The 27,016-nt window shown below is 40.6% G+C and overlaps 1 protein-coding gene across 4 annotated transcripts in view; it reads right to left on the bottom strand.

Moving 5' to 3' along the window:
* PACSIN2 (protein kinase C and casein kinase substrate in neurons 2) overlaps positions 1–27,016 on the bottom strand; it is a 120,629-nt gene that overhangs the window by 72,947 nt on the left and 20,666 nt on the right. The window contains exon 2 of one of the 4 annotated variants that reach the window (XM_077825926.1): positions 2,922–3,040. The exons of 2 other annotated variants lie outside the window; for them this stretch is intronic. The gene's annotated coding sequence lies outside the window, so the exon portion shown is untranslated. Of the gene's footprint in view, positions 1–2,921; positions 3,041–16,774; positions 16,797–27,016 lie in introns of those variants that run through there. One more of the 4 variants, XM_077825937.1, reaches the window with a different exon arrangement.

The following is a 27,016-nucleotide window of genomic DNA, read 5'->3' as shown; positions in this document are numbered from 1 at the left end:
CCAGCACCAGTCCCTGAGATCTCCTTGACACAGTTTAGGAAGGCAGCTAGCCAATCCCTGGTATCAAAAAGGTTGAGAAACACTGCTTTACACAATCTCTGCAGTTAACAAGCAGAATCTGATTCTTCATATGAGGAGACAGCAGTCAGGTAAATACTGGAACTAAAATTAAATTAAAAGGTTGAGACCTAAGTTACTTTTACCATATTATAAAAGGCTGTATTTGTTATGTTTTAAAAGCAGATACATTAACTCCCTGGAGTATGTTTGCTGCCTGGTTCCCTGATCAATAATGCTTCTTGTCAAATCAGCAGTTCTTAGTGAAAGCATTACTCAGATGCCCTCAAGGATTCCACTGCAGAACAATCCATGATGCAAAGTCACTTAACGCTCAATATTGAATAAAGAAAAGGAGTACTTGTGGCACCTTAGAGACTAACCAATTTATTTGAGCATAAGCTTTCGTGAGCTACAGCTCACTTCATCGGATGCATACTGTGGAAAGTACAGAAGATCTTTTTATACACACAAACCATGAAAAAATGGGCGTTTACCACTACAAAAGGTTTTCTCTCCCCCCACCCCACTCTCCTGCTGGTAATAGCTTATCTAAAGTGATCACTCTCCTTACAGTGTGTATGATAATCAAGTTGGGCCATTTCCAGCACAAATCCAGGTTTTCTCCCTACCACCCCCCACCCCCCACAAACCCACTCTCCTGTTGGTAATAGCTTACTACATGAAAGTTGCAATATTACAACAGAAAAACCTGAAAACCAGACTCCAGCGAGAGACTGTTGAATTGGAATTCATTTGCAAATTGGATACAATTAACTTAGGCTTGAATAGAGACTGGGAGTGGCTAAGTTATTATGCAAGGTAACCTATTTCCCCTTGTTTTTTCCTCCCCCCCCCCCCCCCCCAGACGTTCTTGTTAAACCCTGGATTTGTGCTGGAAATGGCCCAACTTGATTATCATCCACATTGTAAGGAGAGTGATCACTTTAGATAAGCTATTACCAGCAGGAGAGTGGGGTGGGGGGAAAGAAAACCTTTTGTAGTGGTAAACACCCATTTTTTCATGGTTTGTGTGTATAAAAAGATCTTCTGTACTTTCCACAGTATGCATCCGATGAAGTGAGCTGTAGCTCACGAAAGCTTATGCTCAAATAAATTGGTTAGTCTCTAAGGTATCACAAGTACTCCTTTTCTTTTTGCGAATACAGACTAACACGGCTGTTAGTCTTGATTCAATATTGACAGGTTTCAGAGTATCAAACTACTAAACGAGAAGTGTTCTTGTTTATGGGTATGAAATGTCACTATAGATGCTCTGCAAAATTCCAAAATCTAAATGGTTGGGGTTGTTTGTTTGTTTTTAACTTTTTATTTCTATGTATCTCAACACACAAAGGTATCAACCAAGTACTGGGAGAGAGAGAAGTTTTCCCCGTCCCTGCCCTCTGTTCCTCCAAGTTTTCCATCTTTGATTTCTCTATCAAATAGTTTCTAGATATGCAAACTCAAATTCCTAGTAATTATGAAGTCTGGTGGAGTGTCTCACCCCTAGAGTCCACTTACTGGCTATGCTGCTCTGAAGAATACCGAATGTTGATGTCTACATACTACACAACGCAGTGGCCAGGAAAAAAGGACAGGTAAATCACATGTAAAAAGTACAGTTAGTTTACTTTCAGGAACATGTATGTATAGTGTTGGACCAAACAAGCATTCCCATTTTATTTGATTAGTGTATAAAAGTAACATTCCTAGGAAGCTGTTTAAAAATAATTTTAATACATTTGACATTGATGACCCAAATATTTTCATGTTTCATCATCAAGCACAATTTCTAGCATACTTAAATTTAATATAGAACATTTCATGGCTAACCTGATTTAAGGTAGTCCGAGACTAATTTTATCATTACAAAGAAACTTTTCCCAAGTCTTTGGTTCAAAAGTATTTTGAGGTGATTCTGTTTTTGAAGCCTTTCAAAGGCACAGGAACTGTGCTACCGTCTGTTTGCCAGCTAACGGACAAGAATAGCTTGGCAAAGGCAAGCTACAGTACGCTAAGCTCTCTAAAGCCTGAACGTTAACAAAAAGCAGTGCTACCCCTAAGAGTTCATTGCCTGAAGTTTCATACTCCAGCATTCACACAGTCAAGTCTACATCCTATATGTTAGCTGTAACTGCTCCCTTCTAGTTTCAGTTTCTAGAAAAAAGGAACAGAAGAGGAGAAAAAATGTAAAGCGTTACAGGTACAGAAAGTTACAAATGTAGAGTAGAAGTTAAAGTCTCCACTAAGCTGCAATCACAGTAGACTGCACAGACTGCAGAGAGTGAGGCCCAAGACCAATACTGAGTAGGTCTACACTGTAATGTAAACCCAGGGTTATAAGAATTTTAGTTTGCAGACACTGGGTTTGTTAACCTAGGGCTTGAATGTCTACCCTCATTTGTAACCCCAGGTTAGGAATTGTTGAACCCTGGGTCCCAACTTGGTGATCCAGGCTCTACACTGCAATGTGCAGGACTGAGTCCAACCACCCATATCCCAGACTTCCTAGAGCCCTCCCAAAAGGGGCCACACTAGCCCTTTGTTTATGGTGCAGTTTGGGAAAACCTGACTGTCCACCAAACTTGACTATCCAGAGGACAAAAAGTCAGACCCTGGGTTTGTGAGATACTTTTGAAGGACTTCCAGAGCACAAGTCCAGTGTGGCGGCATATACACTGCAAAGCAATAATTCTTGAACCCTGGGTCAGGCTTACCTCAGGCTCAGAACTTCCATCACTGTGCAATTCTTGGGACCCTGGGTCCAAGCCCTGAGTTAGCATGATTTGCGTGTAGACAGAAATGGCGTTACGCTTGATCCAGGGTTTGACCTCTGAGCTTACACTGCAGTATAGACTTACCCACTGCCACCATCAAGCTAGCCCATGCTCCACACATTTCTAGATACAGGGTTTATGGAAAGACACCTTCTTGAGCCAGAGTAGTAAGAGCAGTTACTATGTGGTGGGTTCAATTCCTGCTGTGGACAACATTTGCTTTTGAATTAAGATGTTCATTATGGTTCACAGAATACAGAAAGGAGTATCAAACCTCCTGGCAAATACAACAGGAGTAGGGTTGCCAACCCTCCCAGTTTTGCCGTGAGTCTCCTGGAATCAGGCCCTATCTCCCAGAGGCTATTGCAGCCAAACCGGGAGATTTTGGGTGCTAAGAGTCTGATAGTGCAGTGGGGCTAAGACAGGCTTCATGACTGCCTTCGCCGCTCCCGGAAGCGGCCGGCACAATCCCTGCAGCCCCTGGGGAGGACAGGGGGTCTCTACACACGGCCCCGAGCACCGAACTCCGCAGCTCCCATTGGCCAGGAATTGCGGCCAATGGGAGCTGTGGGGGCAGCGCCTGCAGGCAGGGGCAGCACACAGAGCTCCCTGCTCCCCTGCAGGAGCTGCTACCAGAGGGATGTGCCATGCGCTTTTGGGAGCCACCCATGGTAAGCGCAGCCCCCCTCACCCTCTTCTGCAATCCAACCCCCTCACCCCAGCCCAGAGCCACACCCAAACTCCCTCCCAGAGCCCGCACCCTGCACCCCCTCCTGCACCCACTGCACCCCAACCACCTCCCCAGGCTCAGCCCGGAACCACCTCTTATACTCCGAACCCCTCGGCCCCACCCCCTAGCCCAGAGTCTGCACCCCCTCCTGCACCTCAACCCGCTGCCCAGTAGAAGTCAGTGAGGGTGAGGGAGAGCGAGGAACAGGCTGGAGTGAGTGGAGACAGTGCCTCGCAGAAGAAGCAGGGTTTGGGGAAGGGGCGTGAAAGGGGTGCGGCAAGGGTGTTTGGGTTTGTCCAATTAGACATTTGGAAACCCTAAACAGAAATAACAGGATGAAGTCAGAGGGAATTAAGAGACAACCAGGTCTCCTATCTTGACAGCAACTCTCTTCTGCTGCTATAAAAGAGAAACCATGAAAATATACAGCCAATCTGTTGGGTAATTAGGTCCAAAATATTAAGTTTCTGTTTTGGTTATATTTAAGTTTTTAAATTAAGGCTTTTTACAAGACTCCCTGTAATGTAATTTTTAAATTTAAAAATGACCATTTTGATTTAAAAAACACTAATATTGCACCTAATGCAAAAGAGCTAGAAAGAAAAGTAAACAAACATTTTTGACCAACCTGAGTGAAATGTAAATAAGTGAAACAGACATCCTAAATAATGAAGAGTAATTTGAAATTGTAGTTATTTCTCCATTTCAGTAATCTGAAACATAGGCAACAAGAAAGTTTAAAGCTATTTCCAACTTGTCTTTATCTTTTGTGAAGAGAGTTGGGAATATTTCAGATTATATAATTTTTATAGTCATTCAGCAATATAATTTTGTGTAAAATCAAGAGCATTTTAAATGGACAAAACTTTTGCTAAATAATGATGGTAATTAGAGCTGATTAGTTTCTCCTTTTCCTCTTGTACTCTCACCACCCCAAAAAAACCTGAACACTCACCAGAACACCAGTTATTTCATCCTATATTAAATCTTCACAGAATACCTGCATTTTCCATTCTGGCAGTCAAATGAAAGAGTGGGATGTGTTCACGCAGTATCCAAAGAATTAAGCATTTATATGAATACAGTGTGTGCATGAGCACAAGCACATGTATAATTAGAAAAGAAAGAAGTATTAGAAAAAAGAAATATTCAAATTACAAGACTGAAAAATTGTACAGAATGTTGCAGTATTGTAGCTCTTTCAAAGATGATCTGCACAGAATTAAACTTTCTTTTATTAAAAAATCCTGGAGGCCTTCTTTAAAAGTTTTGGGATTTTCTAACTGCTTATTTACTTTAGAAATAACAGGTATATCACAACTGTCCTTCCTTGTTTTTGCTGAAGAACTACTGAGAGGTCTCAGGAACAATTTGAGTTTTAGTACCTTAATTGAAGGAGCAGAAGTGTTGAATCTTTAGTGAAGGCTCTTTTTCTTTAAACTGTTAGTTGTTGAAGCTAAACATGTTTAAAGAAAGTTCAGTCTGATGAATAATCCCTTCCCATTTCAATTGCCCAACTTTCACTCCCTTGGCTCTTGTGATATTACCCATTTCACTGCTTCTCCTGTTAAAGTCTTCCAACCTGACTGACCTTAATTTCTAACATAAAAAACCAAGCAGAGCTCTTGTGATTGAAACCTTTCAGGCCACATTTATGTCATAAAGCAGCAAAAAGGGGCACAAGACTATTTCTTCCCCCCCACCCAATCAGGTTACCTTTGAAAAGCATGTAATTGTCAGCAATTCTTTCAAGCAACTTGGTATTGAAAGAAATTAAATCAATTTGGTGTCCCGAACATTAACATTCAACTTCTCTGTAGCAGAGTCATTTTAAACAGTGCATATGGAAACTATTATTGAAAATTTGCAAAGTATAAATAATTCTACTATATCTTAAAACTATTAATTTACAGAAGTATAGAAACCTGGAGTGTATCACTGTGTAATCTTTGTCCCATATCGCCGGCTATAAATTAAAGCATGACACTGAGAAATAGCTACACAGTTGATTTAATTGGGATAATTGAAAGGATAGTAAGCTACACAGATGCCCACATATGAAACCTCCTCATAGCAAAAATCTTACTTCAATATAAGTCTACTTACACCAACTTTTATGTAGGCTAAATATTAAAAACTGTTTTCTCAGTGCTTTACTTCCATCTTTCCATGTAGGAAACTCAGATTTGAAAGTAGTATTATGGTTTGCACAACAGCCAAAGGTATTTGGAAGCATGACGAAGTTATGCTGTTAGCCCCTAAATGGTTGCGTTTTTGGTTTGTTTTTGTTAGGCAGGGAGTGGGGATAAGTAGTAAAGATGGTAGAATAAGAAGGGGACATGAATTTTGTGTATTCCCTAGCAGAAAGGCATGAAACACCATTTACAGCAATCTTGGCAAAGTAACTACTTCTCTAGCTGCAAGAAGAATGACATGAATACACCAAGATTCTATGATTATAGATGGAAACTGGAAAATCGTAATAAAGGTATTGCCCCAGAGATGAAAACTCTTTCAAGATAAGCTGTCAAGCAAGGTACTCTGGAATCTGACAGAGCATATATCTGTAAAGTACTTACAAAAATAGAAACAATGCTAAGCAAAAGCATAAATCCACAAATAATATGATCACCATACTGATAAAGTGAAAGAATGTTTCCATGGATTTTAGCTAATACCCTACCCTCTCTTAATAAGGTAGGGTATCATTTTACCAAACTCATTCAGTATTTTTTTCACGCTGCTAGCTAAATATCAGTTCAGCCAAAATAATTTCAAACTATTTGTACAAAGCAGCTGAAACCTAGTAGGGCTCTGAAAAAAATTAAAGCTGTTTAACAATTCATTAAACATGCAGTTTGCATAAGGTCTACCTTAATAAAATGTACACCGTAAGTAACTCACATTTTTCTTTCAGACGCCAAGTTCAGTTGCATAACTTCACAGACCAGCTTCAGTACCTGTCTTTTCCCTACACAGCTCTGTATGACCTCCAGTTCCACAAGCAGAATCTCTCAGAGCTCATTTCATCATTTCCTGTTGGCTGCTGAAATCCTTGTAGCTCAAACTAAGGTCATTCCTTCACATTGCAGTGCTCTCACAGATCTCAGGTTTTTCCACAACCATTCCTGATATTTATGTACCGCAGTAATATGTCGGGACTGCCTTTCCTACATACTATAATAAATCTGAATGTTCAAAATGTAAATCTTTCATTCAAAGTATGAATTCACTGAAGACATTTTTAAGTATATGATTAGCCTAGTGAAGAGTTAAAGGAGAAAGTGGAGTTTTTTTTTCTCTCTTTCACTATACCAGTGAAATTGAAACTGTTGTGGTACCAATTTCCACAAATACACATGCACACCCCTAGTTAAGAGTTAGCTATGACGTTTCTATTTTTACAGACTTAAAAAGCTGGATTACTGTGTTTCAGGAAGAGTATGGGGGGTTATAATCACTAATATAATGCTGACATGGAATAGAAGTAGGATAAAGGTAACTAATTTCAAGAAAACTAAATTGTTTCACTTTAAAGTGCAACGAGAGCTTTTGCTTTTTTTTTTTTTTTTTTTTAAAGTAGTAACCATTCAGATAAGTGATTTTTCGTTTAGATTAATTTTATCCCTGAAACCATCCCTAGCAGAAATTTCTTTCCTGTTACTATTAGCGAGGACTGACTGGCATGACATGCTACCTACAACAGAAGGCTCTGCTTGAAATAACGTAGGTAAACCTAAAAATGAAGAAAGATGAGTAGGTGGGGAAATAATAAGAAATCTGGTCCTCACAGCAACAGAGCAAACTGGAGGAAGTAGGGAGAGAAAGGCAGACACAGACCTTCCTATGTAGTGTGTCATTGGGATTTTTTTCTGAAGGTTAGGACAGGGAATAGAGGTTGTGTCCTCTTCCCATACTTTCTAAGTCCCAGGTTACACTAGAAAAGGCTTCTAGTATAGTTATACTTGCAAAACCTTTTTCTAGTGTAGGCACAGCTTATACCAGCCAAAACAGTTCGGTTATACTGGTTTGCTGAGTGAAATAAGCTATATTGGCATAAGCACTTTTTGGATGATATAACTGCATCCATATATTAGGACTTTTGCTAATATAGAAATGTCATTAAAAGTCACATTCCTAACCAACCTTACTATACTGGCAAAAGATTTAAGTGTAGACCGGCCTAAACACATCTAAATAGGTGTTGAGACTGAGCCCAAGAGAAGAAATTGCAGCTGTCACTGATAGATACCCTTCTGGGACACAAAAGGTCTAACCCTCAAAGATAATGACTGCATAAACCATCAAGGTACACCCACTCTTCAGACACCACACCCATCTCCCAAAAGATATTAAAGTGCAGTCTAATAGTTATCTTTGTGCTATCAAGCTAATGACTATTTATCATTTAGTACTATTTAGTTACTTTATGCAACTGGAAAGTATTCATTTCCAACCACAATGGTTCAAAAAGATCAGACCTTAAAACAATCACTTCTACCTCTATCCAGCAGAACTTTTTTTGGCAATGGTGCAGAACTTACTGACTCCAGAGCTCAGAGGAATGTAGTTTTCAGTACTATCCGCATGAAAGACACACCTGGCCTTTCTAATTCTTGTTTCATTTAACAAAACAGTGATCTGTTACTTTTAAATGCATGAACAATGGAGCTTTTTATTCAAACTCTTTCCAAATCAAAATTTGAAAGGTTGAAGCAGGTACTTTAGAATTACAAGAAAACAGAAAATTATTCAGATCTGAGACTAAAAATATTTAAGGACATTCTAGTGCTTAAAATAGATAAGAAAATTATATTTTTAATTAAGTTAACTTTAACCTTTAAGCTAAACACACCAAATTGTTCTTTAGAATCATAGAATATCAGGGTTGGAAGGGACCTCAGGAGGTCATCTAGTCCAACCCCCTGCTCAAAGCAGGACCGATCCCCAACTAAATCATCCCAGCCAGGGCTTTGTCAAGCCAAACCTTAAAAACTTCTAGGGAAGGAGATTCCACCACCTCCCTAGGTAACACATTCCAGTGTTTCACCACCCTCCTAGTGAGAAAGTTTTTCCTAATATCCAACCTAAATCTCCCCCACTGCAACTTGAGACCATTACTCCTTGTTCTGTCATCTGCTACCACTGAGAACAGTCTAGAGCCATCCTCTTTGGAACCCCCTTTCAGGTAGTTGAAAGCAGCTATCAAATCCCCCCTCACTCTTCTCTTCCGCAGACTAAACATCCCCAGTTCCCTCAGCCTCTCCTCATAAGTCATGTGTTCCAGTCCCCTAATCTTTTTTGTTGCCCTCCACTGGACTCTCTTCAATTTTTCCACATCCTTCTTGTAGTGTGGGGCCCAAAACTGGACACAGTACTCCAGATGAGGTCTCACCAATGTCGAATAGAGGGGAACGATCACATCCCTCAATCTGCTGGCAATGCCCCTACTTATACATCCCAAAATGCCATTGGCCTTCTTGGCAACAAGGGCTCACTGTTGACTCATATCCAACTTCTCGTCTACTGTAACCCCTAGGTCCTTTTCTGCAGAACTGCGGCCGAGCCATTCGGTCCCTAGTCTGTAGCGGTGCATCGGATTCTTCCGTCCTAAGTGCAGGACTCTGCACTTGTCCTTGTTGAACCTCATCAGATTTCTTTTGGCCCAATCCTCCAATCTGTCTAGGTCCCTCTGTATCCTATCCCTACCCTCCAGCGTATCTACCACTCCTCCCAGTTTAGTGTCATCAGCAAACTTGCTGAGGGTGCAATCCACACCAACCTCCAGATCATTTATGAAGATATTGAACAAAACCAGCCCCAGGACCGACCTCTGGGGCACTCCACTTGATACCAGCTGCCAACTAGACGTGGAGCCATTGATCACTACCCGTTGAGCCCGACAATCTAGCCAGCTTTCTATTCACCTTGTAGTCCATTCATCCAGCCCATAATTCTTTGACAGTGTCAAAAGCTTTGCTAAAGTCAAGGAACAACATGTCCACTGTTTTCCCTTCATCCACAGAGCCAGTTATCTCGTCATAGAAGGCAATTAGATTAGTCAGGCATGACTTGTCCTTGGTGAATCCATGCTGACTGTTCCTGATCACTTCCCTCTCCTCTAAGTGCTTCAGAATGGATTCCTTGAGGACCTGCTCCATGGATTTTTCCAGGGACTGAGGTGAGGCTGACTGGCCTGTCGTTCCCAGGATCCTCCTTCTTCCCTTTTTTAAAGATGGGCACTACATTAGCCTTTTTCCAGTCATCTGGGACCTCCCCCGATCGTCATGAGTTTTCAAAGATAATGGCGGATGTGATTGCAGAGCCATTGGCCAACTCCTTTAGCGCTCTCGGATGCAATGCATCCGGCCCCAGGGACTTGTTACCGTCCAGCTTTTCTAAATAGTCCCAAACCACTTCTTTCTCCACAGAGGGCTGGTCACCACCTCCCCATGCTGTGCCGCCCAGTGCAGTAGTCTGGGAGCTGACCTTGTTCGTGAAGGCAGAGGCAAAAAAAGCATTGCGTACATTAGCTTTTTCCACATCCTCTGTCACTAGGTTGCCTCCCTCATTCAGTAAGGGGCCCACACGTTCCTTGACTTTCTTCTTTTTGCTAACATACCTGAAGAAACCCTTCTTGTTACTCTTAATATCTCTTGCTAGCTGCAACTCCAGGTGAGATTTGGCCTTCCTGATTTCACTCCTGCAAGCCCGAGCAATATGACAGGATGAGTATAAATACAGACAGTTTACCTTTTGAATCTTATTCACTGCAGATAAAGACAAAGACAAGACAGAGCTTGAAAAGAGACTGCTGAGTTTTGGATCATGTTTGAACTCTGTTCCAATGCTATTCCAACTTAAACCATGGTCCAGATTAGGCCTCCTCATTCACTTTTAATTTTAAGCCCAGCAATTCTCAAAACTGTGGGTCGGGACCCCAAAGTGCCAGGGCCAGCATTAGACTTGCTGTGGCCAGGTGGGCTGAAGCAAAAGCCCAAGGGCTTCAGCCTGGGTCATGTAGTAATTTCAGGGGGTCGCGGTGCACGGAAGTTTGAGAACTACTGTTCTAGCCAATTTCACTTTCAGATTCTCACACTGCAGCATTAGGTTGCCAACACTGTAAGGGGATATTGATTGCTACATGCATTTACAGGGAATTTAAGCATTTATATTTGTGCTGATTTAAACTGAAGACTTCACTGATATTTTTAAATTTTCACGTATTTAGGGTTTTTTTTAAATAAAAAAAATTACTGCATTACTAAATCATAGGTCTGAAAATATCCCTTTAAATACTAATGTCATTAACAAATTCAAAATCTTACAAGTAGTTTAACTAGCAAGTTGAAAGTTTATTCAGGCTTTCTTAAGCCAGTCACCTTAGCACTAAAGTAGTAAACTAAAATTTTCACAGTGTACAAAAAGGTGTTGCCTTTAGAAACATGGAGTGAGCGGGGGACGAGGCCTCACAGAAGGGCAGGGGTGTTTGCTTTTGTGTGATTAGAAAGTTGGCAACCTTAACTATAGCCTTAATTAAATTAATGTACTAATATGCATTGTTGTAATCCCTACAGTCACCCACCCTCAGAGGAAAAAACGAGACTTACAATTTGAGAAGAAATCAGACACAGAATTACCAGTCCAGGATACAGTGATCTATTTGAGAGTTCACTTTATTTTGCCACAGGCCTCTTATTCTTTTTTGCTTTACTGATTCTGTAGTCAAACAGCAACAAGCCGTGCACTATTAACATCAATAATTTATTTGTGTTCCGATGCAACAGGCAACTCAAAGCAGCAGTTACAGTTTGTTTTAATTTCAATTTAAAGTATACTTAGTGAACCACTGGAAAAAAGGTAAATTAAAGGAAAGACGAATGATTTCTGCACCTTCAGGAACAAAGCCATTTTAGAATTAAAAAGATATCAAACTTGAACCTCAAAAGAGGTAATTCAAATCCAACTCCTATAACTAATCAATTAAACCAGACCTACATATTGTTTCCTCCAGCCTTTAATGCAGCCAAGGGAAGAAAAGTTCTCCCTGGGACTGCAGGTTTATATTATACAGTTACTCCAATATTATAATAGGAATTGTCAGACAACCTTAACAGACAGTGCTACCAGCCCCTCCTACAATTATTCAGGTTTTTCTCCTATATTTGTAGAAAAAGTTTGTTAAATTTGAGCTTATATATAAATATATATTATAGCGTATAATATATATTTATGTTATACACTATGTTCTGATGGTGAAGCACTCAACTAGCCTTCATGTACAATCAGCCTTCAGTCTACACCACTTCCTTGCCCTCATTTTTACATGCATGTAAAATAAATCATCTTTTTAAGAGTTCTAAGGCCAAAGCAGCTGAGAGTTTAAAGCTACAATCTGGAGATCCAATAAGAAGACATGGATAATTGGAGTTATTTTTTCAGAATGGCTGACTCTCTATGCCATCCTGCCATGGAAGAAATACTGTGCCAAGGAAAATCTTGATTTCAAGATTTTATTACTTATTGATAATGCACCGGCTCATCCAATCAACCTGGACGACCTGTGCAAAAAAGTCAAAGTTGTCTTTCTGCCACCTAACACCACATCACTCACCCAACCCAGAGACCAAGGAGCCATCGCTGCATTTAGGGCATATTACTTATGCCGTACTTTCAACCAGCTCATCAGAGCCACCAATGGGGAAGGCAAGCCTACGACTTGGCAATTTTGGTGTGACTACAATATCCTCAAGTGCATCGATAACATCAGCAAGTCCTGGGCTGAAGTTACTCAGGCATGCATGAATGGTGTGTGGCGGAAGTTGTGGCCTGAATGTGCCAATGACTTAAAAGGATTTAAAGATGATGTCCCTGCTATGAAGAAAGAGATCCTTGGCTTGGCCGAGAAAGTAGGTTTTGATGAGGTGGAAGAAGCAGACATTACACAACTTCTGCAATCACACAGAGAAGAGCTAACCAATGAAGATCTGATACAACTAGAGGTGATGAAAGCAATGGAAGAAGAAGGCCAAGAAGTAAAAGAAGAACCAACCCATCAAAACTTGACTGCCAAATGCCTTTCCAAATGATTGAAGCTGGCTTGCAAATCCTTAATGATTACGATCCTGACATGGAACCAAGCTCCAAAGTGATTAGGGGAGTTGGTCATGTAATGAATTCTTATAAAGCAATTTACCAAGAAAAAAAAGAAAGCAAAACAATCGCAAGATGTGTTTTTCCGAATTGGGAAAGTTCAGCAAGAACAGCAAGAGGAGCAGCCGCATGATCCACATTCTTCCACCCTTTGACTCTACCACCTCAACCAAGCTTCACAATCACCATTGCTGAGTACAGTATTAAATTGTTTGTTTAAAATTCTTTAAAAAACTTATACTGTATATGTATATAATGTCTTCTGTCTGGCGAAAAAGATTTCCCTGAAACCTAACCCCCCCATTTACATTAATTCTTATGGGGAAATTGGATTCGCTTAACATCGGTTTGCTTAAAGTCGCATTTTTCAAGAACATAACTGCAATGTTAAGTGAGGAGTTTGTATACATCTTGGCTCTGCCTCTTCTGGTTCGTGGGACTTCCAGGATGGAATGCTGAGGTCCAAAGTCACATGGGGCAATAAGGCAGCTCAAAAAAGTTGGGGTCCCAGGTACCACTGTTCCCTGAACTGGGATCTGGGAGAGGAATGGCCTCTGGGAGCACTGCTACAGTGGGAAGGAGTTACTGTTGTTCCCAGCAGCTTGTATTGTCCAGGGGCTGCATAATATGGCTGGGGGCTGGTGTGCAATGGGACCTTGCCTATTGCCTTAATAGTAACATGCACTGCAACAGGGCATATTGGTTTTGTATTGCCTCCAGGAGTTACCTCTGAATCTCTTTTTCCATACTATCTTTGGCCATGGCAGTGCCCTTTCCTGACAACTAACATGCTGTCCTTCACCACAGCAACGATCTCCCTGGAATCAGTTTTATCTGCATTTGTCTGCATCTACTTTCACAACAGAGATTGCACTATAGTACTTGTATGAGGTGAACTGAAAAATACTATTTCTTTTATCACTTTTTACAGGGCAAATATTTGTAATCAAAAATATACTCTGATTTCAGTTACATCACAGAAAACAATATATATGAAAATGTAGAAAATTTCAATTGGTATTCTATTGTTTAATAGTGCAACGATTAAAACTGTGATTAATAGTGATTTTTTAAATTACTCGCACAAGCTAACTGCAGTGAATCGACAGCCCTAATTTTATACTAAATTCAGATTTCATTTCAAACAGGTTTACTTTTAAAAAGAAAGTTATAATTTAAACAAAATTTTAAAAATCCAATTTGAAAAAAAATCAGGTTTTTTTATTGTAAAATATTGATTTTTATTCACCCAGCTGTTCGGCAATTCTATGAAAACCAAATGGAAAACTGGAATAAGGGCGTGCCTGTCGATATGTTAGCTATGGAAACGACAGGAATAAAGGTTTCTCTTATCATATAAAGATCTTTAACTCATTATTCTATTTTGTGTTCCACTAGTCCCCAACACTCTGCTGCTCAATTTTCAAATTTAAAACTCAGTGTATTAATATATTCATATTAATATATTTACAGGTTATTTCTACACAGAAAACGGTACGTAGTTAGAAACAGTGATGTTCATAGTAAATTCCTGAAAACAGAGGGTTGTAGTAAATAGAAGCTTTAAGGAGATTTCAGTAATCACTCACTTTCCTGAAACCATATCAGACCCTATCATAAGAAAAGTTCTATACGAAATTTGATGAAATAGCATTTATTACAATACTCAGAATACAAACATCTCCTTCAACTGTTCCATTCCCAGAAGGGTAAAATTTTCTTACACTTTTCTGTACTAATGCAAATGTCTGGGTACACTTCTCCAATGCCAGCAGAATAAGAAAAATCATTTGAAGTTTGACATCCTCTATCAAAGGGGAGGATAGCTTATTATTAACAGCTGAGACTTTGAAATGACAATTTGAACAATTAGAATGACATGATCAATATTACAGCTAATCCTGTAAGAGAGAGTGGGCTCTTACTGAAGAACTCAAAAGCCAAGTTAGAGTTACTCTTCGCTGCACCCATGGAATCCCAAAAGAACATCTTTTAAAAAAAAACAAAACAAAAACACCCACTACTTGTTTGGACAAAAAGATGAACTGAAGCCCAGGCTACTGTCTTGCATATTTCTTATATAGTGTGACCTCTGCCACTTTGCCTTATAAGAAGACAGCTCTGGTTTGACTGAGGTTTGAAGAATGCCTTCACTGATAATTACTTTACCCACCTAGGTAAAACAGAGGGAAATTACACAGCACTCTAAATAATCATCCAAGCCTTTGGGATATTCTGAAGATGTACCTGAAATTGCCTCTTACATACCTTATTAACACATCATGCATCTGATGAAGTGATATGTAGCTCACGAAAGCTTATGCTCAAATAAATTTGTTAGTCTCTAAGGTGCCACAAGTACTCCTTTTCTTCTTCTTAACACATAGGCAGTAAAATATATTCCTTTCCTGCTGCAACAAAATGTAAAACTTTTGTTTAAAGTGAAAGAAAAACTCTTTAGACTGGAAGTCAAGAACTGTTGAGAAAAACCTTTAAGACACTCATGTTTGGCTCTTTACAGGATAGCATCTGCAACTCTCCCACTCTGTGGATCAGACACTCTGCTATTTTGAAACTCAACAGTAAAACCTTGAAAACTAGAACAAGATCTGCAGCTACGGTTTACTAGAGGTTTTAGTTGCCCCATATATCTTATCAGAACAAGATTTAACTGGATATGTACTGAAAATGTGTTGTGGCCCATTTTATTCCTGATCATTCTCCATGCTAAAGTAGAAAATTGCACAATTAGAATTAGTGTTCAAGTCCTTAACTAGTCCTGTATACAAGAATTCCAATAACTGCACATACAATCAAGCCTTTTATGCCTTAGAGTTTTCTGCACACTGGAGAATATTTAAACTATCCAAATTCCTGACATCCCTAGTTTGAGACTGCATCATGATCTCTCCCATGCGAAGCCTAACTACAAGTGCAGAGCGTGATTTCTAGTTTGTCACAGTATATTCGCCCCTTGATAAGGGCAGCTGAAAACTACTTATGTAGTTAGCTTTGTGTCACTAAAAGTTTGTGGGTGACCCACATTTCGTGCACACCTATTCAAATAATTTCTTTATCATTTTCCTAATTATTAGAAATTGGCACAACCAGTTTCATGGTATGTAGTTCACTGAAAAGGCTATGATATTTCTCTCCCCATAGTCTCAAGAGGAAGATTTCTTCCATATATTATTCTGTTGAAGGATGTTTAAACATTTTCATTATTTGATGGTATGCTTGACTTTGCCTTGAAAATGTAGGCATACAAGTACTAACTCTCATTTCAGACAGCTTATTTACCATTTCCTCTCGGATACCGACCCCATCATTGGGGAAATGCACTGCCCAGGTGAGCTCCAGCCATAAACACTGGTGTTCACTACTATATTTTCCAGACCTGTGGTTCAACCGCAAGCACCTGTGAGATCTATTAATTCCTGTGGAATTCATATTATTTTATGGAAGTGCTTTGATTTTCATATAATCAGGTAAACTGGAATGTCATGTGGAAATCCACTCAGGGTCTAAGCCCCAAAGAGATGCTACCGCATAGCCCAGAGCTCAGACACTGGCAAACAGCTATACACGGAGGGAACACTACATGGCATCTCTTATTTTGAAGATCTTTTAGAAGGAATTCCCCATTTATAGTCAGTTTTTCTCCTAGACAGACTAGAGTTTGTGTTGAAGTTTATTTCTTCCTTCACCCAGTTGTGCTATGAAAATGTGACATTCAAGAAAGTGCTACTCTGCCCAATAATCCAAACACAGAAAATTGTATAGGCACTTTTTCTGCTAAGATTATTGGGGAAAAGATGGGGGTTGGTGAATATTCTTCAGGCTGAGACTCTGAACAGTAGAACTTAGAAGTGATAGGGTTGATTTAGAATTGCAACACAGGATGTATTGACATGACATTAAAATATGCACCCTCAGAATGTGAAAAATCCCCCTTCTCATTCTTATGCCTAGTGAGTGAGGAGGCTTAAATTGCCAATTTCAGCAGCATTTAAGATTTCATTTAAAATGTTATGTTTCTAGCCTTTAAAAATACCTGTTGAATGTAAGCTGATGCAGTGCCATCTGTCTACAGGCTCAGGATGGCCACTTCAGTGCCTTTGCTGCTACTCACAGCTTTCTCAAGCCCTACCAGAATGAAAGTTAAGATTGTCAGTTTCACAGATCCATACCAGGTTCTGAATGCCAGTTGTAAAACAAAACATGTCTCAATCACTGTGCTATATATAGCACCAACACTAGTCCTAGGAATGAGCAGAGTCACCCCACCACCCTCCACAAAACAGTCAGGAGACTATGGGGTAGGAAGAGAAAGCTCTTTCAGCAGATTGGCAAATGGGTGTCTGATGTACCCATTCTTTCCTGAGGAGAGTCCAAGGACAGCAAAATTCTAACACTCCTCTCCCATCCAGCACATGATAGTGCAGGATGGGCTAACTCACCAAGGTATTTACCCTGTATTTAACTACTGAACCCTGCAAACTCATTTTTCATATAGGCTGCTGGATAGTAGATTTTGATATTGGACAATATTCAGAGAAGTCCGCAATCCCAAGAAACCCTGTAGATCCAGAAAGCCCAAATTTTTATCCTGCATTAAGTGAAAGAATTACATATATCAAAAAATTCTACCATAAAGATTGGACGCTGTGTAAGATTAAGAGACTCCAGACAAAATTTAGGGCTTAATAGCCATTTTCAAAAGAGACAGACTTCTAAGTCACTTAGAGACTTTTGAAAATTTTACCCTTCTTCAAATTCCCACTTCTACGGTTGGTCCAAGTAACACCCAAGATTACTGTAACTCAGGGGTGACCAACCTGAGCAGGAACCAGAACTTACCGATTTACATTGCCAAAGAGCCACAGTAATATGTCAGCAACCCTCCAGCAGCTCCCCACACCTGCTCCCAGCGTTTCCCACCCACCAGCAACCCCGCCAATCAGCACCTCCCCCTTCCTTCCTCCCCACACCTCCCGATCAGCTGTTTTGTGGTGCACAGAAGGCTCTGCGGGGGAGGAGCAAGGACACTGCAGGCTCAGGGGAGGGGATCAGAAGGGTTGGAGGGGGGCAGGGCCTGTGGCAGAGCCAGGGGTTGAGCAGTGAGCACCCCCCGGCACATTGGAAAGCTGGCGGTTGTAGCTCCAGCCCAGGAGTCAGTGCCTATAAAAGAACCCACATATTAACTTCTGAAGATCCCCATGTGGCTCTGGAGCCACAGGTTGGCTGTAACAGAGGAAAATATATTTCTGTGTTGTTCCAGTGTCAGTTCCCTATTTGTGCAAGTATTTTACAAAAACAGGGAACAGAAACCTTTCTGAACAGGAAAATGAACTTAAAGAAAATAAATCAGATGGGGTAGTTGTAGGACTTGAAACAATTTTTTTTCAACTGACATGACTTTACATTTATAGCTTCCCTTTTCAGTATTTCACACCTTCTTTAAGTACAACACTGATCTGTAAAATCCTTTTTATTGAGTGACAAATATATAGAATACATGCCTTGCATTCTTCCCCCCTCTAATACAGATATGACAGCCTGACAGACTTTTCAAGATAATCTCAAATCTGAATATTTATTTAAAATATTTTATGTAAATTCTATAGAATAACCTACTGTTTGCAGAGTCTAATGATCCCAGTTCTGTTATCTGTCTGATAGGAGACCATTGCTATTGAATTTAGTTCTTTCTAGAATACTGGTCCATATGTTAGAGGATACTGGGGAGTGGGACAAAGCAAGTTACACACTATTCTCTCTGAAAGACAACTTTTTCTTTATATAATCTAAAGGTAATTAGTATACGAAAACTTTGGAGTGGGGGATATTAAGCAACCAGCTTTTGGCTACAAAAGAGGCCAACATTTGGTTAGGCAGAGCTGGTAGAGGCTGCCAATGATGAATCAACTGGTAATCCAAGGGGAAGTGGTCCCTTTAAAAAGGAGATGGAAGGGTAGACTGGTGGACTTCTTTGCTCTCCTGGATACCACCTGCCTCAGCAGACCTCCCCTTGCAATCTCAGAACTAAACCATGACCCCATAGTTGAGAAAGAGTCTGGAGTACGGAGGATCTCAGCATTACCTTGAATACCTTCTCTTTAAGCCAAAAGCCCTCTCCTGGTCTTCTACACCCTCCACAACTCTGCAGGAAATGTGGGATATGACGTGTGTAATAAAAGCCGAGTATTGTGGATGCTTCCTGGCCTTGGAGTTCTTGAAAGAATGAGCCGTGTTGTATACCTGGGAGGTCAGGACTTCTACTCACGGGACTGAGAACCTATAGAATGTCAATGTCTTGAGGTGCTGCAGTCACTGGTATGCAGCTGCTTCTTCATACAAATCTTCATAGGCCTATGAGACCTGCTCAATTTTCTCCTTTTGGTTTACCTCTGACAATGGTACTGATACTCCATCTGCTGCCTAGAAGCAGCTGAACTCTGGTAACCGGTAAGCACCTCAAATGCAAAGCATGATCATCAAAGAGTCCCAAAACACTGTCTACCTGCTTGCAGAGAAGAGCAGTAACCAAACATATGGACTGACACAAAAGATGGATAAAAGAACTAAGAATTCTAAATCAGCAAGCTGTTAAATACTGAAGGTTGTCAATTCAAAAGTGCTCAGTCTTCATATGATGGCAGGAAGGAACAAAAATTAAGATGGTAGAGAAAGGAATTATTAGGAGGATGCAATTTCATGTTAATTAATCATATTCAAGATAAAGAAATATTAAATTCACATTGAAACGACATCACAATTTTTGGAAATTAAAGAATGGTGAAATAAACCTGCATAGTATGATGCAGAATTAAAAAATTAGCAATATTAACCAACAGCAGCTACCAGCCAAACCCTAACTTGAGTCATTTCCCACAGCATGATAGTATGAAGTTGAGACTATACGTACCTTGAACATTAGGAAAACTTTTTGATGGCAAGGGCATACAGTTTCTTTATTGAGCTAGTTATTACGATTCTTAGAAGAAAAACTAAAAGCATTTGGAGAAAACTGTAGAGTCCTTGCTAGACAGAGTGGTCCTATCCAACCTTACTCCTAAGCCCACCCTGTGATTTTCACTGAAGCATGACAATCTTACAGACCATTGCTGACACAGTGAGATATGTTCTTGATCAGCACTCCACAGCTAGGTAAAGCTGTTAAAAAAAAAAATCAGGAAAATTTGGTGAAATATTAGGTTTCATGTTCTTTAAAACCTCCTGAAGCAGCTGGGAATAGGGTGGAGGAAAGAGGGGCTAAAATTTGCACTGAAGCAAGTGAAACCCATGTGCTTTATACTGCAGAATTTGACCTTGTTTGGACCAAAGAAAGGGAGAGAACCAGTTGGAAATAGTATACATTTTAATTAAAGTACTGTCTGCACATCTGCAGAGTACAGGCCAGGGCAACTCACCTAGAAGGGTCCAGAAATATCAAGAAATAGGGCATGGCAGTTACTAGTCATACTCATGAGCTGTTTCTGAAGCTATATAGGAAAATTTTGGTGTGGGCAATTCACTTGAGAAGTCAAACACCCAGTCATTCTCCAAGAGTTGAGCCAGAGTGCAAGGGGGAACATTATAAAGATAGGTTTCAGAGTAGCAGCCGTGTTAGCCTGTATCCACAAAAAGAAAAGGAGTACTTGTGGCACCTTAGAGACTAACAAATTTATTTCAGCATAAGCTTTCGTGAGCTACAGCTCACTTCATCGGATGCATTATAAAGATAGGAGTTAAAGACAGCCCTGTGGACTCAATGGCTGTTCCACAAAGGACTGAGACGTAACTTCTGAGAGGGCTGGATCACAATCCCTGTACCAGTTTGGATACAGGTGAGTGTATTATTCCAGCTTTACTTAATAGGGAAGCTTTCCTTTAAGATAAATATTTGATCCATCACAGTGTGGTTTATGGACCTAGTGGGAGAGCTGAGGGAGGTGCATGCATTTCCCCTAGTGGCTACAGAGCCTATAGAACTTACATTTAGCTATCAGCTAACTGCTTCAAACTGGGATTATGTCTTAGTTAAAGAGAGAGAATGGGGCAGCATTTAATGAGACAACAGTTTGGTAAATTCTTGCCTGACTTAGCTGGGCCTATTGGGAGAAGATAGTGCCCTGTAGAGAGTGATGAGCCCCTAGCGAGAGCCAGGAAATGGTTAGTTTATATGATGACCCCAATACCTATGCCACTTTGGATACATGATACAGATATCTGTTTCCCCAGCAACTGGGGACACAGTCAGCTATTAAACCAAGGGCTGTAATGCTGCTATCTGTGGAGATCCCCGGATTGCTTGTTAACAGGTTTCTGAAGAGTCTGAAAGGACTGAGATGCTCTCATTATTCTTAAGCTCTAAGGAGTCCAGATGAAATACATTACACATTATGGTTACCCGAAAAAGATGAGAAGTCATCCAAGAGAAGATCAGAGGGGAATGTGTGCTAAACTATAGAAAATGTTATGTTGCAATCTTGTATTTGAATATGAATATTATATATATTTTTTACTAATAGTTTTTATTTAAACATTATTCATAGTATTCCAAAGTACAATTTACAATGTTTTCTGTGTACATTAAGCTGTTTGTTTTACTAAGTCTGTGTCTACACTACCACTTATGTCGGCATAACTTATGTTGCTCAGGGGGTTAGATAAGCCCCCCTCAGTGACAGAAGTTACACCAACTTAAGCACCAGCGTGGACAGCGCTATGTTGGCAGGAGAGCGTCTCCTGCCAACATAGCTGCTGCCGCTCATTGAGGATGGATAATTAAGTTGTCAGGACAGCTCCCCCATCAGTTTAGAGCAGCTACACTAGAGATCTTGCACTGGCGCACCTGCATCAGTGCAGGAAGAAGAGGAATGTAATAGTTCTACATAATATTGCCTTGACATCCCCCTATCCTATTAAAAATTCATAAACTCACATAAATAAGCAGGTGGGAGAGAGTGGCAGTGCTTCATAGTCTAGTGGATTAAACCCAGGACCAGAAGCTAGAATATTCCACCTCTGGCACTCACTAATAGTAAAGTGCTGTGTAATTGCTGACTTTCGTTAAGCTTCACAACATCCCTGAGATTTAAAAAACACCACTACTCCTACCTTTACAGCTAGTGAAACAGAATCAGACAGGTTTCAGAGTAGCAGGCATGTTAGTCTGTATTGGCAAAAAGAAAAGGAGTACTAGTGGCACCTTAATTGGTTAGAATCAGACAGGTTACAGATCAGCAAGGACACAGCAAATAAATATCAGAACCAGGGATTATAACTCCATTCCAACTCCCAATCCACGCTTAATCCTGCAAATCAGCAACTAAAAAGTATTTACACCATGTCTGAATTTAGTTTTGTTTGAAGATGGAGAAACATTAACATATAAAATTGCAAATCACCTTGAGAGGTCCCTTTTAAGTTCTAAAAAAAATGACCAAAAAGTCAGAAGAGATCAGAAATAAACAAATGATTTTTCTCAGAACTCCTAGGCTATCAGTAGAGGAAGGATACAGTACTAATACTGTTTATATCTGACCCTGGACCCACCAACCATTCATTTTTCTAAAGAAAGTCCCTAAGGAGCACCACTACTGCAACTGTCCCCACTAAAAGAAGAACAGAAACTTGGGAAGGACATCACAACTGCTAGGAAAGGAACCCAAGAATGGTCCCAAAGTTTTGGATTGACTTACTGCTTGTCAGTTACAAAAGCAGAGACCACCCAAATCAACAAGTAGTGTACTAAGAGTATAAAGAGATATGCATATGTTCAGGAACTCTAAGTCATTTTTTAATCAAATGAGATTAAACTTTGATTGCACATGCTCATTTTCCCAAATTTCTAGTCTCTTTCTGCTATAGTAAATAGAGTGATTTATGGTCTTACAAATTCAAAAATGCTTGATTGCAAGAATTTCTGCTTCAACTAGCATGACAAATGCTCCATGAATTGACTCTCTTCTAAAAAGTAGTCCATCAAAACAAGACATTTAAAAAGTGTCCTGGAAAAACTTATGTACCCCTTGTAGAAATTCAGTTAACAGCTACATTATGCAATTGAACTGAAAATACAGTTAAATGGTTCAAGACCTTTGGTGAAATCCAAGTCCTTCAAGGCTAATAAACCAAGAAACTTAATATCTCATCCATTATATATTAAGAAATGTGAAATAAATGTTGTGCATCCACAGTAAGAGTACCTTTACATAAATGACAAGCATCAAGAGCTTCTAAGGGTTTCAGTGTTACTTCAAGACACACTGAAAGCTTTCACTCTTTTCTCCTGGAAAAGACACATGAAATCCAGTAAGATCATCACTGTAGTACTAGTAAACTCCCATCCCCACCTCAGTGAAGTATGTGAAAGCCATATTAAGTTTAGTCTAATCTTCCTCATATAATGAATGGTATGGTATTGCTTGCAACACTTCATGTTGTAAACTAGGATGCCAGAAACTAGTCTCTGAAAAAGGTGTATTCAGGCACTAATGATCCCCAGTTTGTATATATTTTTATTTTCTTCCTAGTATAGGTGAAAGAAGAACTATGTTCTCCTCATAAAGTGTACCTACTTTATCTTTTCTTGCATTCATTACTCAAAGCTTGTGATATAGTAACAATGGTTCATATCTAAGACAACCCCAATATATATCCAGTGTTAACATTACACAAATATTCCAACATTTAAAGAATGGTTACTTACTCTACATGCCCTCACAGATTCCAATCTTGGCGCACATGGATCCCATACATGCAAGATTAGATTCTTTTGAACAGCATTGTCCACTGAGGCCTGCGCCTTGGCCACTCTCTCAAAGCAGAGAGCACAACGGATGGAGCAGCTGCAACCCATACTGACTTCTTTTACCATAAAGAATCCCATGAGAATAGGTCTCTGACTAGCAGGGATGGAGGGCAGGTTATGGAATCTGTGTGGACAACGCAGCTCAAAGAATCACAGTTACCGTAGAGCTAGTAACTGTTCTGTCTTTGAATGACTGTTCACACAGATTCCACTCTTGTTGAGTAATAAGAATTGCCCAGGCCCTGGAGGCAGGCAAGAGAAGTCCTACTTAAAGATTGCAGGACCATCCAGCAAGCCTAGCATCTGATCTGGACACTTGAACCAGCGAACACCGAGATCCATGTGGTTGCCCTACATCTCTCTGTTATGGAGATGCCACCCAGACAGGCTGCAGATGCCACCTGAACCCTAGTGAAATGAGCCCGAATTTGTCAAGGGGCTCTTAATTAGCTAAAAATCCACAAGTCTTAATACAGTCCGAGACCCACTTGGACAGCAAGAGAATATGTGCGTGTAGGCATGCACCTGAATGGCTTGGTCCTTTCTAAACAAAAGGACAACTTTCTCAATATCTAGCATGTGGCATTTTCATTTTTACCTGGGTGAAAAGAATTTAGGGAAGAAAACCAGGGTGTGAATAAATACTGACTGATATGAAAATGACTACCTTGGATAGAAACTTTGGGTGGGGTCTAAGGCAAACTGTCCTTATAAAGGAACATGCAAGGGTGCCTTGTTACAAGGGTCTGGATCTCCCCCTCTTCTCTGGCTGATGTGATGACTACTTGAAAAGCTGTTTTCATGAAAACATAGTAAAGAACCAGGTAGTAGCCACGGGCTTGAATGGAGAAATCCATCAGTCCAGTGAAAACCAGATTAAATCCCACTAAGGTAAGTTTTCCCACTGGTCAGGGAACCCATGGGAAAGCCGTTTTAGAAGCTTCACTGCCACGGGATGCAAGAAAATGCTGTGGCCTTGGACAGGGGAGTGACTTGCAAAGACAACTCCCAGGTGCATTCTTATGGAATTTAGGGATAATTATGATTATTCTGATAATGTGGAAATCAGAGCTGTCAATGGTGAAAGCTGTTGCTCAATGCCCAGATAAAAAGCCTCTTCCATTTGGTCACGTGCATCAGTCTGGTCAAATGTTTCCTACTCGGTAGTAAGATGTCCTCAACAGAACAGCTTCTCTCTGCATCTGTCATCCAGCCAGGATTCAGGCTGCCCAATGCAAAGATGTCTGGTCTGGCTGCAGGAACTAGCTGCCCTTATGATAGACAGACTGATCATTTAGCCTGACCTGCTTGATCTAATTTCCTTAATCAAGATTCAGTAAACTGGAGAGCAGAAACTGGCCCAGGTGAGTTTGCACATGTCAGGGTGACCACGATAATGTGGCAGGCATCTTTCATCAGCTTTCTCAGTATCCCAAGTATTGTAAAGATGACATATATAAGACCAGGAGCCACAAAATGGGAAAGGCATCTGAGGGCTCATGCCTCCCCTGGAGCAGAATCTCTGGCATCTGTTGTTGCGACATGTTGCAACCATATTCACTTGTGGGAACCCGCATCTGCAAAAGACATTGTGGAAGACTGAACTCTTAAGATACCAATAGTGATTCTCAGATAACTCTGTGCTGAGTATGTCTGCTAAGGTATTCTACCTGCCAGGAAGGTGAAGGGCCACGAATGCTCCCTGATGACAGATATTCCAATTCTAGAGATGTATGGATTCCTGACATAGTGGTGAGGACCTGGCTCCCCTTTGCCTCTTGAAGTAATGAATCTCTGTGGTGCTGTCCACAAACACTTATATTGTCAAACCCTGCACACCAACAAAATTGCTCCGAATTACATGTAGTGAGGTCTCTTGAGGGGGCCATTTCCCTTGAATTCAGAAGTGGGCGAGATGCACCGACAGATTTGGCAATTTTTATACAATATCCTGGACAACCCTTATTGAATTAAGTTTAAGTATCTTAGGAGTTCATTAAAAATGTAAATGTTTATATATTATTGTGGGATTGTACATAATGGCTCTAGAGTGGAGACATGACTAAGGTAAACCCTAAGAAGATATGAACTTCAAAAGACTAGTGGAAACAATGTGCCAGACAAGAATGAACTTTTAAAGAAAATGGGTTTTCCAGGGAATCTCTAGAGGGAGGTATACTCAAATGTACCCCCACAGTTATGCAAACCTCAGTCTTTGGAAGCTTCACCTTGAGAAATGGACCTTTGTCTGGCTGATTGATCTGCAAAGACCATGAGTAGGTAAAGACTCAGGCTGTATAAACAGAGAAGCTAAGTTATGCATAGGGGTTCTGTTTCTGAGCAGAACGAGTTATGAACTTGTAACCACAGAGCTCCTGCGTCGGGATTGAAGGAGTGACTCCTACCGGAGCTAAGGTGATCTCTGATAAGCTTATTAACATATGCGTAGGATCTCTTATTGTTGTAATATGTTTTCTCTGTAATGCTTTCACTTTAAGACAGAATGTGCTTGCTTAGGAAAAGCTGTGTCAGACCTTATAACTGGAGAATTACCGTTTGCGCCACTTCTCGCAGCTCCCATTGGCTGGGGACGGCAAACCGCCGCCACAGGGAACTGAGGGGCTCCATGCCTGCAGATGCTCCAGGTAAACAAAACGATATATTTAGATATTCAATTCAATGATTTCATAGAGTTTAAAATCATCAAATTTTGGTGTAGACCCATTTATAAGCCCCTGCTCTTTGATGTGTCACTTTACCACCAAAAATATTCAGCTCATGAACGAGTATATACAGTATGCTGTTTATAGCCTCTGAGGAGACAGTAAAGCAGGCCTGCTTGGGTAATTTACTTGCCGGGAAATTTAAAGCGTAGGCAGGGAACTGTGCAGGAAGGAGAGAGATGCAAGTCTTTGCCCAAGAAAGGTGACAACTGAGGAGCCAGAAACCTAGAGGGGAGTGCCTTGCTAGACCACAGAGGGGAAATACAGCTGTAGTTACCTAAACTGTGACACTCCACAGCCTTGGGTGGAGACATCTATAACTAGAATCTCTGTTGGTAGCAGTACTGGAAAAGACATTCCACTGCACACCTGTGTTGAATCCATCCTCAATTTGATGAGGACACTGACACTTTCCAGGGGTACCCAGGGTTGTTAGGCACCTCACTACCACCTGCCCTTCAACATGAGGAAGCCTTGTCTGTGCCTGCGATGGATTAATTTCCCTACACCACCAGCCTCCAGCAACATGAACACCAACTTCCAGGTCTCTTCTAGCTCTGCTCTCTCTTTACAGGTTAACAATAGGCACACTCTACTGAGTCCTTCAAGCACCCCCTGGAGTGCCCATCCCCAATGCACTGGACACTCAGAATTCCCAGATCTTCTACTACCAAAGGAATAATATGCACCAGTTTACCACTTACACCTCAGGATCACCACTCTGCTCATCACAGAGCACTTAGACATATTTATA

Source organism: Eretmochelys imbricata, chromosome 1 (assembly GCF_965152235.1).
Source record: "Eretmochelys imbricata isolate rEreImb1 chromosome 1, rEreImb1.hap1, whole genome shotgun sequence".
Classification (NCBI taxonomy): Eukaryota; Metazoa; Chordata; order Testudines; family Cheloniidae; genus Eretmochelys; species Eretmochelys imbricata.
The sequence above is the reverse complement of the archived record's forward strand: the minus strand, read 5'-3'. Positions and strand labels throughout refer to the sequence as shown.